We start from the raw sequence: 13,948 nt of genomic DNA, 5'->3' as shown, positions 1-13,948 counted from the left end.
TCCACCTCAAACCTTCTTAAACACACATCCTCACTTCTACAGCAGGGTGGTGAAGAGTATAGACTCTGGAGCCAGAAGGCTGCATTCAAATCTTGCTCTGCCACTTACTAGCACCTTAGACAAATTTCATTTGACTTCTATGCCGCAGTTGTATCATCTGTCAAGAGGAGGAGAATAACAATCTACTTCATAGAATTACTGAGGACAAAGGAATTACTTTTTATGAAATGGTTTAGAATGGAAAATGGTATATAGTGAGTGCTATGTAACTTACTATTATCATTCCACATACAAAGATAGGTACACCATAGAAATGCCAAAGGGACAATTACATGATGTTTTTCTTCATAAAAGGAGAAATGCTTATAGATCACACTAGAAGTTTTGACATACAAAGACCTCTATCACAGAATAGTTCTTGATCTTTCTTGTATCATGGACCCTTTTGAGGATGAGTGAAAGTTATAGACCTTCTCCCTATAATAATGCATACACACAAAATTTTCCAAAATATGTCAATATTTTGACTCAAATCAGACTATTTCATGATGGTATTATTATAACAAAGCTAAAACACTAGAGGGTGCCACAACCAAAGGAAAAAAATGTAAAGAAAGCACAGGGAATTTTAGGTTGGTTAAAATTCTTCAACTGGAACAAACATTTGCCCCTAGAAAAGAACAGTTAAGCGAATGTACCTCACCAAATGCTTTAAAATATGCCAACTCTTTCACAGGTTCTAGATTAGTGCTTTCTAATAGAACCTTCTGCAATGATGGAAATCTTCTAGTTATCCAAAACAGTACAGTAGCCACTAACCACATGTGTCTACTGAGCACATGAAATGACTAAGGAATGAAATTTTTTTTTTTTTTTTTTTTTGAGACAGAGCCTCCAGCTGTTGCCCTGGGTAGAGTGCTGTGGCATCACAGCTCACAGCAACCTCCAACTTCTGAGCTCAAGCGATTCTCCTGCCTCTGCCTCCCAAGTAGCTGGGACTACAGGCGCCTGCCACAACGCCCGGCTATTTTTTGGTTGCAGCTGTCATTGTTGTTTGGAGGGCCTGGGCTGGATTCAAACCCGCCAGCTCAGGTGTATGTGGCTGGTGCCTTAGCCGCTTGAGCCACAGGCGCCGAGCCAGGAATTAAATTTTAATTTCATTTAATTTTAACTAAATTTGATTTAAAATAGCCACATGTGACTTGTGGCTACTATACTTAAGTGTCCAGTTCTACATTTTAAAGTTTTGAAATGACTCCTTTTTACCACAAGCCATTATATGTCATTGTTAAAGGATTTTCTAATAGAGTGGGTTCATGCAATTCAGGCCAATACATCCCTTGTGATAACACTGTAGAGATAGAAAAAGACTGTCAGCGTCTCTTATTCACCCTATACGTGTTCACAATCAAAAGTAAAGCTTTCTTTTACTCATTATAGAAGACCCTACCTACTCAATTCCTAGCATTTCTTTATTCAAACGCATTTTTAAGCCCTCAGGTTTTAAGAGCTTTTTTAAAAAGCATATGTTAAAAAGACTGAATTAGTAAAGTTTAATAAGTAGGCTTTTGCCATTTAAAAAAACAAATCCAAGTTCAGGGACATGCTAAGGGAGCACTAAGACAAGACTGCAAAAACATGGGGCAGGTATCCTGAAGAAGACAGTCTTCACCAGGACTATGTCAGGCTCCAGAACGAAACAGGAACACTGCAGGCAGAGGCAATAGCTTGTGTAAGCACATGGCATTGCAAGGAGGCATCAGTGAACACCTAGACAGCAGATTCAGGGACAGCGTGAGACCAAAGGACACATCTCTCAGTTGCTTCCACACCAGATTCTTTCTTCACACTGCCCATTAGTCTGCTAAAAATAAGGGTAATGCTGACCCACCTGGCAAAGAAGAAAGCAGTCCAGTGCATACTGCATAACTTACAGCTTACAACCCAGAGTCTGGCACAGTGCCCTGAACAAAGTAGATGTCTAATGAATGCTGGTGACAATGACAAAAAACATTAGAGAATACATTTTCAAATATTTAGATGCTTATTAGAAGTTACAAATGTCAACAAAAAGCAGGTGAGTTCCTGAAACTATCCCTGATCTAGAAACATGGTAGATAGGGAGGTCTGGTATGCCTAAGCCTTTGCAATTGGGTCATAATGCAGCTGGCATGGCTCTTTTTGCAGAATAATTATTTGTCCACAGCTGCTCCCAAATTACCAAAAATCAAGTAAGTAGTCGCCAAGTGATAGCAGGATTAGAGGCTGCCTCAATTTCCATTAAGGAAAAATAACATAAATTGCCACAGCCCCATTCTTCATTCTCAGACATACACAAAGGATGCTTTTATTCAGATCCTCCATACTGTAAAAAGCATCGTTGCTTGGCTGTTTCTGAAATGGGCCTCAATTCTCCTGGATCTGTCATCAAACAACCAGCATTCAATGAAAGCTGTTCCCTAGCTTCTGCAGGATAGTTCAACACATGATTTTCTTTTGAAATAACTAAGTATTTGTTTCTGGATAAAATTATGAAAGTATAAGCATCAATACAACAGATCTAGAAATCTCTGCAATTCAATCATTCTCTCATTCATTCAACAAATATTTACTGAATTTTTTTCTTAAAGAATACAGTAATTTTACTTATACTATAAACCCTCATATTCATTGACTATCACAGAATAATATTGTAATGTTTTTAAAAAAAAAACATTAAGACACATGAATGACCAGCAAGTTTCAAACAAAATACAGTGATCAAAATGTCTCTTTATCAAGCTTTTAGAAACACATTCAGTCTTCACTGTCCGAGCTAATCAGTTTTAGTTTCTTCATAGTCCCCCATCTGTCTTTTAACATAACGCCTGTGCTATTTTTGAATTTATAATAGTATTTTAGACCACTTTCCCTTTCCATATTTCTTCACCCCAGATCTCAAAATTCTTGTCTTCTTTCCAAAGCCATGCCTGTTTTTTTCTAGATTGATGTTTCTCAGGAGTTACTGCTTGACTCTTTGAAACATGTGATATCTTGCTTTCAGTTGCTCTTCTCTCTCTTATCTTTCTTTTACAATGAAGAGTTCCTACTCTTTCTTTTTTCTTATTAAGGTCTTGTTGCTGGCTTCCATACTTCAACTTAGATAAGAAGAGATTCTTGTGAGACCCCGATAAGGATACTGTACCCCCTGAGGATTCAGTTACTGTAGACTGTTTGTCATTCACACTTCATGAGAAAGGTTGATGACTTTTCATTTAGCACGTCATTCACGTAAGTCTTAATTTTTTCCATCATGTGATTGAAGCTGAAGTGTTGAAAAATGGAATGGAATGTATCTTTCCGAGAGATTATCATACGCAATTTCCTCTGTAAAGGCGTGTAAGAATTTGGGTCATCAAATATTCTTTCAAAGACTTCTTCTGCTTCCTTAAAATTGACATTTTCCATACAAACGCCTATAGCCTGTATTTTAATTAAATTCTGTATTTCTTCACGAAGTTTGTCATGTTCCGTTTCAACTGAATCCCAAATCATCAGGGCTGATTCGAAGGGTAATTCGTTCATCACTTTCAAACTGCGCATCCTCCGCGCTGTTGCGGGTCCTTTGGAAGTCCTCAGAGCGGCCGTCACGGAAGACTCGGCAAAGAGAGAGGCAGAGGAAATCGAGCATCCAGCCGGCAGCCACGTCCTCCCTTTCCTCAGGGGTCCCCAGGTGCACCTGGCAATCGAGCAGTTCCTGGCACTCGAACTGCTCCTGGTCTTCTCCCTCCATTTCTGCCACCATCGCTCCCGTCAGCACAGCCCCAGAGGCTCGGAGCACCCGAAGCAGCATCCTCCGCCATGTTGCCCGGCTATTTTTTGGTTGCAGCCGTCATTGTTGTTTGGCGGCCCAGGCTGGATTCGAACCGCCAGCTCAGGTGTATGTGGCTGGCGCCTTAGCCGCTTGAGCCACAGGCGCTGAGCCAAAGAACTATGTTTGTAGTACTCTCTAGGTTGCTGATTTTCCTCCATGTAATAACAAGACTTATTTATTCTTTTCTTCAACAAGTATTTATGAACACCTAGTATGTGCCAAGTACTGTGCTAGGTGTGGATAGGCTAGAAAGGCATAACCTATAATTTTTTTCCCCTCAAATATATAAATCACAGCAAGTTAGACATTACTAAATTAATATGTAAGATAAAAAGGCAGCCCCACAATTTGGGGACTGAAAGATCTCGTTTTTCCAAAATCCTTTTATCATAAGGACACTTGTACTAGACTGTTTATTGCAGCTCAATTTACAGTCGCCAAAATGTGGAAACAGCCTAAATGCCCACCAACCCAGGAATGGATTAACAAGCTGTGGTATATGTATACCATGGAATACTATTCAGCCATTAAAAAAAATGGAGACTTTACATCCTTCGTATTAACCTGGATGGACGTGGAAGATATTATTCTTAGTAAAGCATCACAAGAATGGAGAAGCATGAATCCTATGTACTCAATTTTGATATGAGGACAATTAATGACAATTATGGTTATGGGGGGGGAAACAGAAAGAGGGAAGGAGGGAGGTGGGTGGGGCCTTGGTGTGTGTCACACTTTATGGGGGCAAGACATGATTGCAAGAGGGACTTTACCTAACAATTGCAATCAGTGTAACCTGGCTTATTGTACCCTCAATGAATCCCCAACAATAAAAAAAAAAAAAAAGGAAAAAAAAAAAAAAAAAATCTCGTTTTTCCAACAAGGAAACTTATAAATACTATAAAGAGGTCTACCTAACTTAAAAATTATATAAATTTATATAAAACTGAAGTGATAAATGAAAAAGGAACAGTTTTTTTCCACTTAGGGCTTTTGTTTGTTGTTTTTTAAATGTCAATAACTTGTAGTTAATCTTTACTGTAATGTCCTACCTTATACTGTGCAAATTCTAGTTGTGGTTGAGGATAGTCTCCAAAAGTTTCTAGGGTTATTCTTTGGACTTTCTCTTTTTTTGTTGTGTTTTCATGAATGATCGGTAAATCCATGTTTATATCTAGCCCAAGGCTTCTTTCTTGTGGAGGTGTCACAGAGTAGTAAGTTTCAAAGTTCTGATTATACTGCTTAAAAACCATAGCCTTAAGAGAGTCCAGAAATCGGCTTCTCAGGTCCATTTTCACAAGCTGGTGGTGTTTGCTAGCAATCATCAGTGCCTGCCCCAGAAGGGGTACATTGCGCTTTAAGGTGGAGACAGAAGCAAAGGCATAAGGAGTCTGGGATGATACACCACGTAAGTGGGTCTGTACTGGTTGGCTTTGTGTACTGCGTTCCCCAGGTGATTCGAATCCAGACTGCATTGTCCTCAGTGTCTCGGAAGCTGACTGTCACATTTTTTAATGCTCTCTGCAGAATTTTCTTAAATGAACTTCTGAATTGTTTCATATCAAAAAGGTCAACCTCTTCATCTGGTCCTTTACTCATCTGAAAAACATCCCGAATTTTCTGGTGCCAATGAACTTGAGTATCTCACACAGCAGAGCTAAGTGCTGAACGATAGATTCCTTTCTCTCCCGGAAATTCACGGTCTGCAGTTGATTTTCTGACAAAATGTTCCAGGATTTTAGGATTGTTGTCATTTCAGTCAAGGGGATTTTCAGGAGGATCCTCTTGATAAACTCAGCAAGAGCTTCATCCATCTCTTTGGCCCGGTCCACATCTCAGCCGTCCCAATCCTCAGCCGCAGTTCCCGCCCGCCGCGCCTTCAAAGCCGCCAACTGCAGTTCCCGTCGCCATCAGGCTCCCTATTTACTGAATTCTTAACAGGTGCTCATAGATAATCATAGTATGAGCATTCCAAGAAAAACTATGGCAATTCTAATCTTGTAACTTTAATTTAAAAATGTATCCCTGGTTAGGCAGCGCCTGTGGCTCAAGGAGTAGGGTGTCCGCCCCATGTACCGGGGGTGGTGAGTTCAAACTTGGCCCAGGCCAAAAAGGGTGAAAAAAAAAAAAAAAAAGAAAGAAAGAAAAATGTATCCCTGGCTGGGCGAGGTGGCCTGTAATCCCAGCACTCTGGGAGGCTGAGATAGGTGGACTATTTGAGCTCAGGAGTTCCAGATCAACCTGAGAAAGAGTGAGACCCCATCTCTACTAAAAACAGAAAAATTAGCTAGGTATTGTGATGGGCACCTGTACCAGGTACTTGGGAGGCTGGGGCAAGAAGATCACTTGAACCCAAGAGTTTCAGGATGCTGTGAGCTGTGATGCCATAGCACTCAACCCCAGGGCAATAAAGTAAGACTGTCTCAAAAAACAAAACAAAAACAAAAATGTATCCTCATAAAAGTCCCACATTCTTTTTGGGTAAGAGAGAAAATACAAGTACATTACGATCAACTAGGATAGCCACATTAAGCAAGTTAACAATTTTGTGTATATTCTTCTAGCATTCCCCCATCCCCAATTTGTTATATGGTTGGTTTTCTTTTGCTGTTTTTAAACAAGTGAGCTTATGTGGTACATACCATTTTATAAATATTTTTTTCATTTAATAGAAGTTCATATTATTAACATTTTTTGCATCATTTTAAAAATGTTTATAGAACATTTCCTGTAAAAATGCACAGTAAAAAATGTAATTGTGATTTAATACTGCACAGTATTGGGTATATATGCATAGTTTTGGGTATATATGCAAAGGTCTTATGAGCCAATAAAACTATTTCAAAGTGAATAAATAAATAAATAAATAAAGTCATTTAGGTTATTTCCAAGTTTTCACTGTTATAAATAGCACTGCTACAGTAAATCTGATATTCAACAAATATCTGTTGAATAAATGAGTGAATAGGTTGGTTTGCAGAGCCAAGTGGATAAGTATATACCAAATTATTTTCTTTTTAGAGTCTCACTCTCCTGCCCTAGGTAGAGTGCCATGGGGTCGTGGCTTACAGCAACCTCAACTCTTAGGCTTCAGTAATCCTCTTGCCTCAGCCTTTCAAGTAGCTGGGACTACAGGTGTGTGCCACTACGCCGGCTAGTTTTTTCTACTGTTGGTAGAGACAAGGTCTTGCCCTTGCTCACACTGATCTCAAGCTCTTAACCTCAAGCAATCCACCTGCCTCAGCCTCACAGAATGCTAGGATTACAGGTGTGAGCCACTGTGTCTAGCCTCCAAATTATTTCGTTAGCTTTTTTTTTTTTTTGAGACAGTCTCACTTTGTCACCCTCAGTAGAGTACTGTGACATCATAGCTCACAGCAATCTCAAAACTCTTGGGCTCAAGTGAGGCTGATTGCCTCAGCCTCCCAAGCAACTGGGATTGCAGACGCCCGCCACAATGCCCAACTATTTTTAAAGACAAGGTCTTACTCTAGCTCAGGCTGGTCTAGAACATATAAGCTCAGGCCATCTACCCGCCTTGGCCTCCCAGAGTGCTAGGATTATAGGCATGAGCCACCTCGCCTGGCATTTCTTTAGCTTTTAAAGGATACAAAACCCTTAAGCCACCACACAGTTATGACACTTACAATTCTAAACATATTATAGAAGACATAGAAAGATAATGCAGTAAAAACAGAAATCTAAACATAAAGCTAAGCATATAACACTTGGTGGTAAATACAGGACAGAATAAAAATACTAAGCTATTAACATTGACAATATACAAGTATAGAAGTATAGTTGTCAGAAGGTAGAATACAGAAAGAGGGAAGTGTAGGAACACTTATAACCCCATTTTCCAAAATGGCAAGTTTAGGCATCCTATGGAAAGTTGATAGATCAAAAAAATAAAAGTTTATCATTTAAGGGGCGGCGCCTGTGGCTCAATCGGTAAGGCGCCAGCCCCATATACTGAGGGTGGCGGGTTCAAACCCTGCCCCGGCCAAACTGCAACCAAAAATAGCCGGGCGTTGTGGCGGCGCCTGTAGTCCCAGCTACTCGGGAGGCTGAGGCAGGAGAATTGCTTAAGCCCAGGAGTTGGAGGTTGCTGTGAGCTGTGTGATGCCACGGCACTCTACCGAGGGCCATAAAGTGAGACTCTGTCTCTACAAAAAAAAAAAAAAAAAAAAAAGGGGTGGCGCCTGTGGCTCAGTGAGTAGGGCACCAGCCCCATATGCCGAGGGTGGCGGGTTCAAACCCAGCCCCGGCCAAACTGCAACAAAAAAATAGCCGGGCCTTGTGGCGGGCGCCTGTAGTCCCAGCTGCTCGGGAGGCTGAAGCAAGAGAATCACGTAAGCCCAAGAGTTAGAGGTTGCTGTGAGCCGTGTGACGCCACGGCGCTCTACCCGAGGGCAGTACCGTGAGACTCTGTCTCTACAAAAAAAAAAAACCCCCCAAAAAAAAAAAAAAAAGTTTATCATTTAAAATTATAAATATGATAAGACTTTCAAAATAATATAAATATCAAATAATGACAGAATAGAAGGGGTAGAGAAAATGAGTTAAATTCTTATTTTTCATATCAAAAAAATCCAGATAATGGGTGGTGCCCATACATCAAGTGAGTAAGGCACCGGGACATACACTGAGGCTGGCAGGTTTGAATCCAGCCCAAGCCAGCTAAACAATGACAACTACAACAAAAAAATAGCCGAGTGTTGTGGAGGGCGCCTGTAGTCCCAGCTACTTGGGAGGCTGAAACAAGAGAATTGCTTAAGCCCAAGAGTTGGAGGTTGCTGTGAGCTGTGACACCATGGCACTCTACCCAGGGCAACAGCGTGAGACTCTGTCTCAAAAAAAAAAAAAAAAAAAAAAATCGGCGGCTGCACCTCTGGCTCAGGGGTAGGGCGCCAGCCCCATATACGGAGTGTGGTGGGTTCGAACCCAGCCCCAGCCAAACTGCAAAACAAAAAAATAGCCGGGTGTTGTAACAGGCGCCTGTAGAGTCCCAGCTACTTGGGAGGCGGAGGGAAGAGAATTACCTAAGCCCAGGAGTTGGAGGTTGCTGGTGAGCTGTGCCGCCACGCATTCTACCGAGTCTCAAAACAAACAAACAAACAAAAAACTCTGTGGCTCAAGGAGTAGGGCGCCAGCCCCATACGCTGAGGATGGCGGGTTCAAACCTGGCCCTGGCCAAAACTGCAATTAAAAAAAAAATCCAAATATTACCTAAAGTTGATAAATCAAGGAACCAAAGTCGAAATACACTATTTAGTCTTTTTTTTTTTTGGAGACAGAGTTTCACTTTGTCAACCTTGGTATAGTGCCGTGGTATCAAAGCTCACAGGCTTAAGCCCAATCTCAAACCCTTGGGCTTAAGTGATTCTCTTGCCTCAGCCTCCCAAGTAGCTGGGACTACAGGAGCTCACTACAGTGCCTGGCTATTTTTAGAGATGAGGTCATGCTGTGGCTTAGGCTAGTCTTGAACTTGTGAGCTCAGGCAATCTACCTGCCTCAGCCTCCCAGACTACTAGGATTACAGGTATGAACCACCATGCCTGGCCTATTTAGGCTTTTTTTCCCATCTTTTTTTTTTGAAACAAAGTCTCATTCTGCTCAGGCAGGCTACAGTGCCATGCTGTCATAGCTCACAACAACTTTAAACTCTTGGGCTTGAGCAATCCTCTTGCGTCTGCCTCCCAAATAACTAGAACTACTCTATTTTTAGTAAAGACAGGGTCTTGCTCTAGCTCAGCCTTGCTGAGCTCAAGCAATCTACCTGCCTCAGCTTCCCAGGGTGCTAAGATTACAGGCGTGAACCATGGAGCTCAGCATATTATTTATATGAGAAGAACTGTAAGAGAAGCTAAAAACAGAAATGGTGAAATAATTGTTAAAGATTGACTCTGGACAATAGGGCTGGGGATTGCAAAAAAAGGAAAGCAAGAGACTCATGGTTATTCATCATATGCTCTTCATAGCTATTTCTTTTGTTAGGATATATAAATAATACTCTGATAAGGACTAGTTAAAAAAACTGGAATTCTTTGGCTTCCCAAACTACATAATCTTACCTTGATATCTGATCAGACTTAACTGAGCACAGAGCATTCCTTTAACCACAGGCAAACCTAAAATGCCTAAGAAACTTGGGAGATTATCTAGTCTGATTTTCTCATTTTATAGATTAAATGGATACCCAGAAAGGTCTAGTGAGTTATCCAAGTCGCATCTCTAGTTGGTGGTAAAATTCAAACTTGAACTCACATCTCCTGCTTCCCAATCAAGTGTTCTATCTGCACCATCAGAGCCCCATCCTTTGTACTAGAGCAGAGTCTAACCATAATTTGCTTGGGCTCCTTTCTTTTTTTTTTTTTTTTTGGTTTTTGGCCGGGGCTAGTTTGAACCTGCCACCTCTGGCATATGGGCCCAGCGCCCTACTCCTTGAGCCACAGGCGCCGCCCTTGCTTGGGCTCCTTAAGTGCTATCCTATACTACTATATATATATATCTTCAAGTCAAAATTTGAATTTTATTGGGGGTCCAGTGAATTTACATCATAAAATAATATGCATATTGAAGTGATTTTTCAAACCATACTTACATAGTCACCCATCCTGGTCCTTCTAGCATACCTGTTGACGCCCCCCCCTTCCCCACCACCAGCCACACAGTAGAGGATATACAGTAGCTACTTTGAGGACTGGTTCCCACAAACTGAGAGGCCTGATAAAATGATTCTGAACCACAAGCACAAATGCAGAACGCTTTGAGAGCAGCCTTCTGTGAGCATCAAAGCATTCAACTTATATTAATGGTTTAGCTATCTACTCCCACTTTCAATAGACGAAAGGGAATAGAATTTTTTTTCTTTAAGTAGAGCAGAAGGGACAAGGGGCTGACACTTTTAAGAAAAATAGAGAATTAGGTGTTAAATTTTTATGTTTGCATACATTAAACCAATTTATAGGAACAAGAATAGAATTTTGTAAGTTTGAAAGTCCAGGGCAGCGCCTGTGGCTTAGCAGGTAGGGTGCCAGCCCCAGATACTGAGGATGATAGGTTCAAACCCGGCCCCGGTTGAACTGCAACAAAAAAATAGCCTGTAGAACCAGCTGCTTGGGAGGCTGAGGCAAGAGAATCACCTAAGCCCAGGAGTTGGAGGTTGCTGTGAGCAATGTGACACTACGGCACTCTACCGAGGGTGATAAAGTGAGACTCTATCACTTAAAAGAAAAGAAGTATGGGTGGCGCCTGTGGCTCAGTCGGTAAGGCGCCGGCCCCATATACCAAGGGTGGCGGGTTCAAACCCGGCCCCGGCCAAACTGCAACCAAAAAATAGCCGGGCATTGTGGCGGGTGCCTGAAGTCCCAGCTACTCGGGAGGCTGAGGCAAGAGAATCACTTAAGCCCAGGAGTTGGAGGTTGCTGTGAGCTGTGTAATGCCATTGCACTCTACAGAGGGCCATAAAGTGAAACTCTGTCTCTACCAAAAAAAAAAAAAAAAAAAGAAGAAGTATGAAAGTCTGAAAAAAAAAAAAAAAAAAATGGAAAGTCTGTATAGATTATTATTTATATGAATTCAGGAAAAAGGAAACAAAAAAACATGTAGGCTTGACACCTGTGGCTCAAGCGGCTAAGGCGCCAGCCACATACACCTGAGCTGGCGGGTTTGAATCCAGCCCGGGCCGCCAAACAACAATGACAGCAGCAACCAAAAAATAGCTAGGTGTTGTGGCAGGCACCTGTAGTCCCAGCTACTTGGAAGGCAGAGGCAGGAGACTCGCTTGAGCCCAGGAGTTGGAGGTTGCTGTGAGCTATGATGCCAGGGCACTCTACCCAGGTGACAGCTGCTTCTTAGCAAAGTATCTCAGGAATGAAAGAAAAAGTATCCAAGGTACTCAGCCCTACTATGAAGCTAAATTATAGCTTTCACATGAAGGCTATAACCCAACTATAGCACAAGACTATGGGGAAAGGGCCAAGGAAGGGGAAGGGAGGGGGGAGGTTAGGATGAAGGGAGAGTAATGGGTGGGGCCACACCTACGGTGCATCTTAGAATGGGTACAGGCGAAACTTACTAAAGGCAGAATACAAATGTCTACATACAATAACTAAGAAAATGCCATGAAGGCTACATTGAACAGTTTGATGAGAATATTTCAGATTGTATATGTAACCAGCACATTGTACCCCTCGATTGCACTAATGTACACAGCTTTGATTTTAAAAAAGATTAAGCAGCCAAAATCCCCATGTCTACCATATTTCCCATAAATGATGCACAATTTATAGATAATGCACTCATTGTCTCACTAATTTATAATAAGTAATACTGAATGTTTTCTCACATAAGCCTTGTCACACAGTAGCTGAGTGAAAGGTTTGTGAGGCAACAGCAACATTAATCAATCAGCTGTGACAAAAGCAGGAGGAGCAGCAAGCCTAACACTTATATTTTGGTTTACTTCCTGCATTTTATCCTTTTTACTCCACTGTGAAAATGATAGGTAAGAACACGGTTTGGGCACGGTGGCTCACACCTATAATCCTAGCACTGTGGGAGGCCAAGGCAAGTGGATTGCCCAAACTCACAAGTTCGAGACCAGCCTGAGCCGGAGTGAGACCCCGTCTTTAAAAATAGCCAGGCATTGTGGTGGGCGCCTGTAGTCCCAGCTACTTGGGAGGCTGAGGGAAGAGAATTGCTTGAGCCAAAGAGTTTGAGATTGCTGTGAGCTATGATACCATGGCACTCTACCAAGGGTGACAAAGTGAGACTTTGTCTCAAAAAACAAACAAACAACAACAACAACAAAAAAAAGAGGACCATAGCATATAGATCAGAAGCTGGGGAATGAAACTCCAATATTCTAAGAAATTTGCATTATTCCTTTAGAGAATGAAAGCATCAAGTATATATGACTTTGACAAGTGATAGATATCCTAATTTTTAGGGCTACCACTAATAATAAAAGCATATAACTTCCAAACTAATAAGAAAAAGAAAACTACAGATATGTGGGGCAGACTGTATGAAATGAGGTACAATGAAGTTAAGTAACTGTTTTAGGGCAAATAGGAAGTGAGTGGCAAAAACAGAATTTAAATCTTGCACTGTGCATAGTACTTTATAGTTTGTAAGACATTTCCACATTTTTTAGCCTTGTGCAGTGGCAGTATCGTAGCCAATGAGGTTTATCCAAGGCGCAATTATTGCCAACAATAAAAAAAAGACATTTCCACATTTTTAAAGTTGGTACAGCATAGTATTATAACTGAACAATATGAAATTGCTTTTTGTTAAGTCCAAAAAAGTCAAACGGAATTTTCGTGCAATTCAATCTTAACCATTATGTACTATAGCCACTTTAAAAAATGAAATGCAAATATTTTTTAAGCTATAAAGCACTATGAAAGGTATTATTTTACACAACAATAAACAGAACCACACTAAGAGTTATTAACACAATTATAAAACTGGAGTACTATGAAAGGGAGCAGACAAATAGAGAAATCCATTCAAGTTATCCATCAATCAATTAGCAATAGTTAATCAAAAAGTCCATTATACACAGAGCCCAGGTTTCCATCTACAATCTCTGTATTTTTGAGGCTTAATCTTCTGAAGAGAATGGAGATAGTCTCATGCTGACATCATTTTCCCATGGTACTCATCACCACCTGGTATATTATTTGTTTATCTTCTTTCTAATCCCACTTCAAAGTAAGCTTATGAAGTCAAAAATTTTTCTGTTTTATCCAGTGCTTTATCCCTAGCACCTAGAACCGTTCAAAGCTCACAATAATCACTCATATTCATTGATGAATGAGAAATTAGAACATCCTAAGTTACTGAGACAAGAAAACATAAATAGATGAAATACATTTTAAGACAAAGATAAATAGCACCCAGATATTTTATAATTTAAACAACAAAACAAATCTTCTAAATAACATAAAATAAAAATGATTCCTATCCAAAAACACTGTAAAAAAGTGTCAGGCACCTAAATTTGAACTGCACCCACTCAAAAGTTAAATTCCCCCTATTTACTTTGTGAGTTAATTCATTAAAATAAACTGTACCTTGAATTAT

At 40.7% G+C, this 13,948-nt stretch overlaps 1 protein-coding gene, 1 non-coding gene and 2 pseudogenes across 10 annotated transcripts in view; 1 reads left to right on the top strand and 3 right to left on the bottom strand.

Moving 5' to 3' along the window:
- NRF1 (nuclear respiratory factor 1) overlaps nucleotides 1–13,948 on the bottom strand; it is a 170,723-nt gene that overhangs the window by 122,843 nt on the left and 33,932 nt on the right. The gene's annotated exons all lie outside the window — the stretch shown is intronic.
- On the bottom strand, nucleotides 2,797–3,842 carry LOC128598585 (telomeric repeat-binding factor 1-like; annotated as a pseudogene). The gene has a single exon (XR_008383666.1). The product of XR_008383666.1 is annotated as a telomeric repeat-binding factor 1-like (transcript).
- Nucleotides 4,838–5,912, bottom strand: LOC128598586 (centromere protein N-like; annotated as a pseudogene).
- LOC128560453 (U4 spliceosomal RNA) lies at nucleotides 13,012–13,157 on the top strand. Its single transcript, XR_008372955.1, has one exon. It is a non-coding gene; the product is annotated as a U4 spliceosomal RNA (small nuclear RNA).

Source organism: Nycticebus coucang, chromosome 11 (genome assembly GCF_027406575.1).
Source record: "Nycticebus coucang isolate mNycCou1 chromosome 11, mNycCou1.pri, whole genome shotgun sequence".
Taxonomy (NCBI): Eukaryota; Metazoa; Chordata; class Mammalia; order Primates; family Lorisidae; genus Nycticebus; species Nycticebus coucang.
Note: the sequence above shows the minus strand (reverse complement) of the source record. Positions and strands in the feature narration are given on the sequence as shown.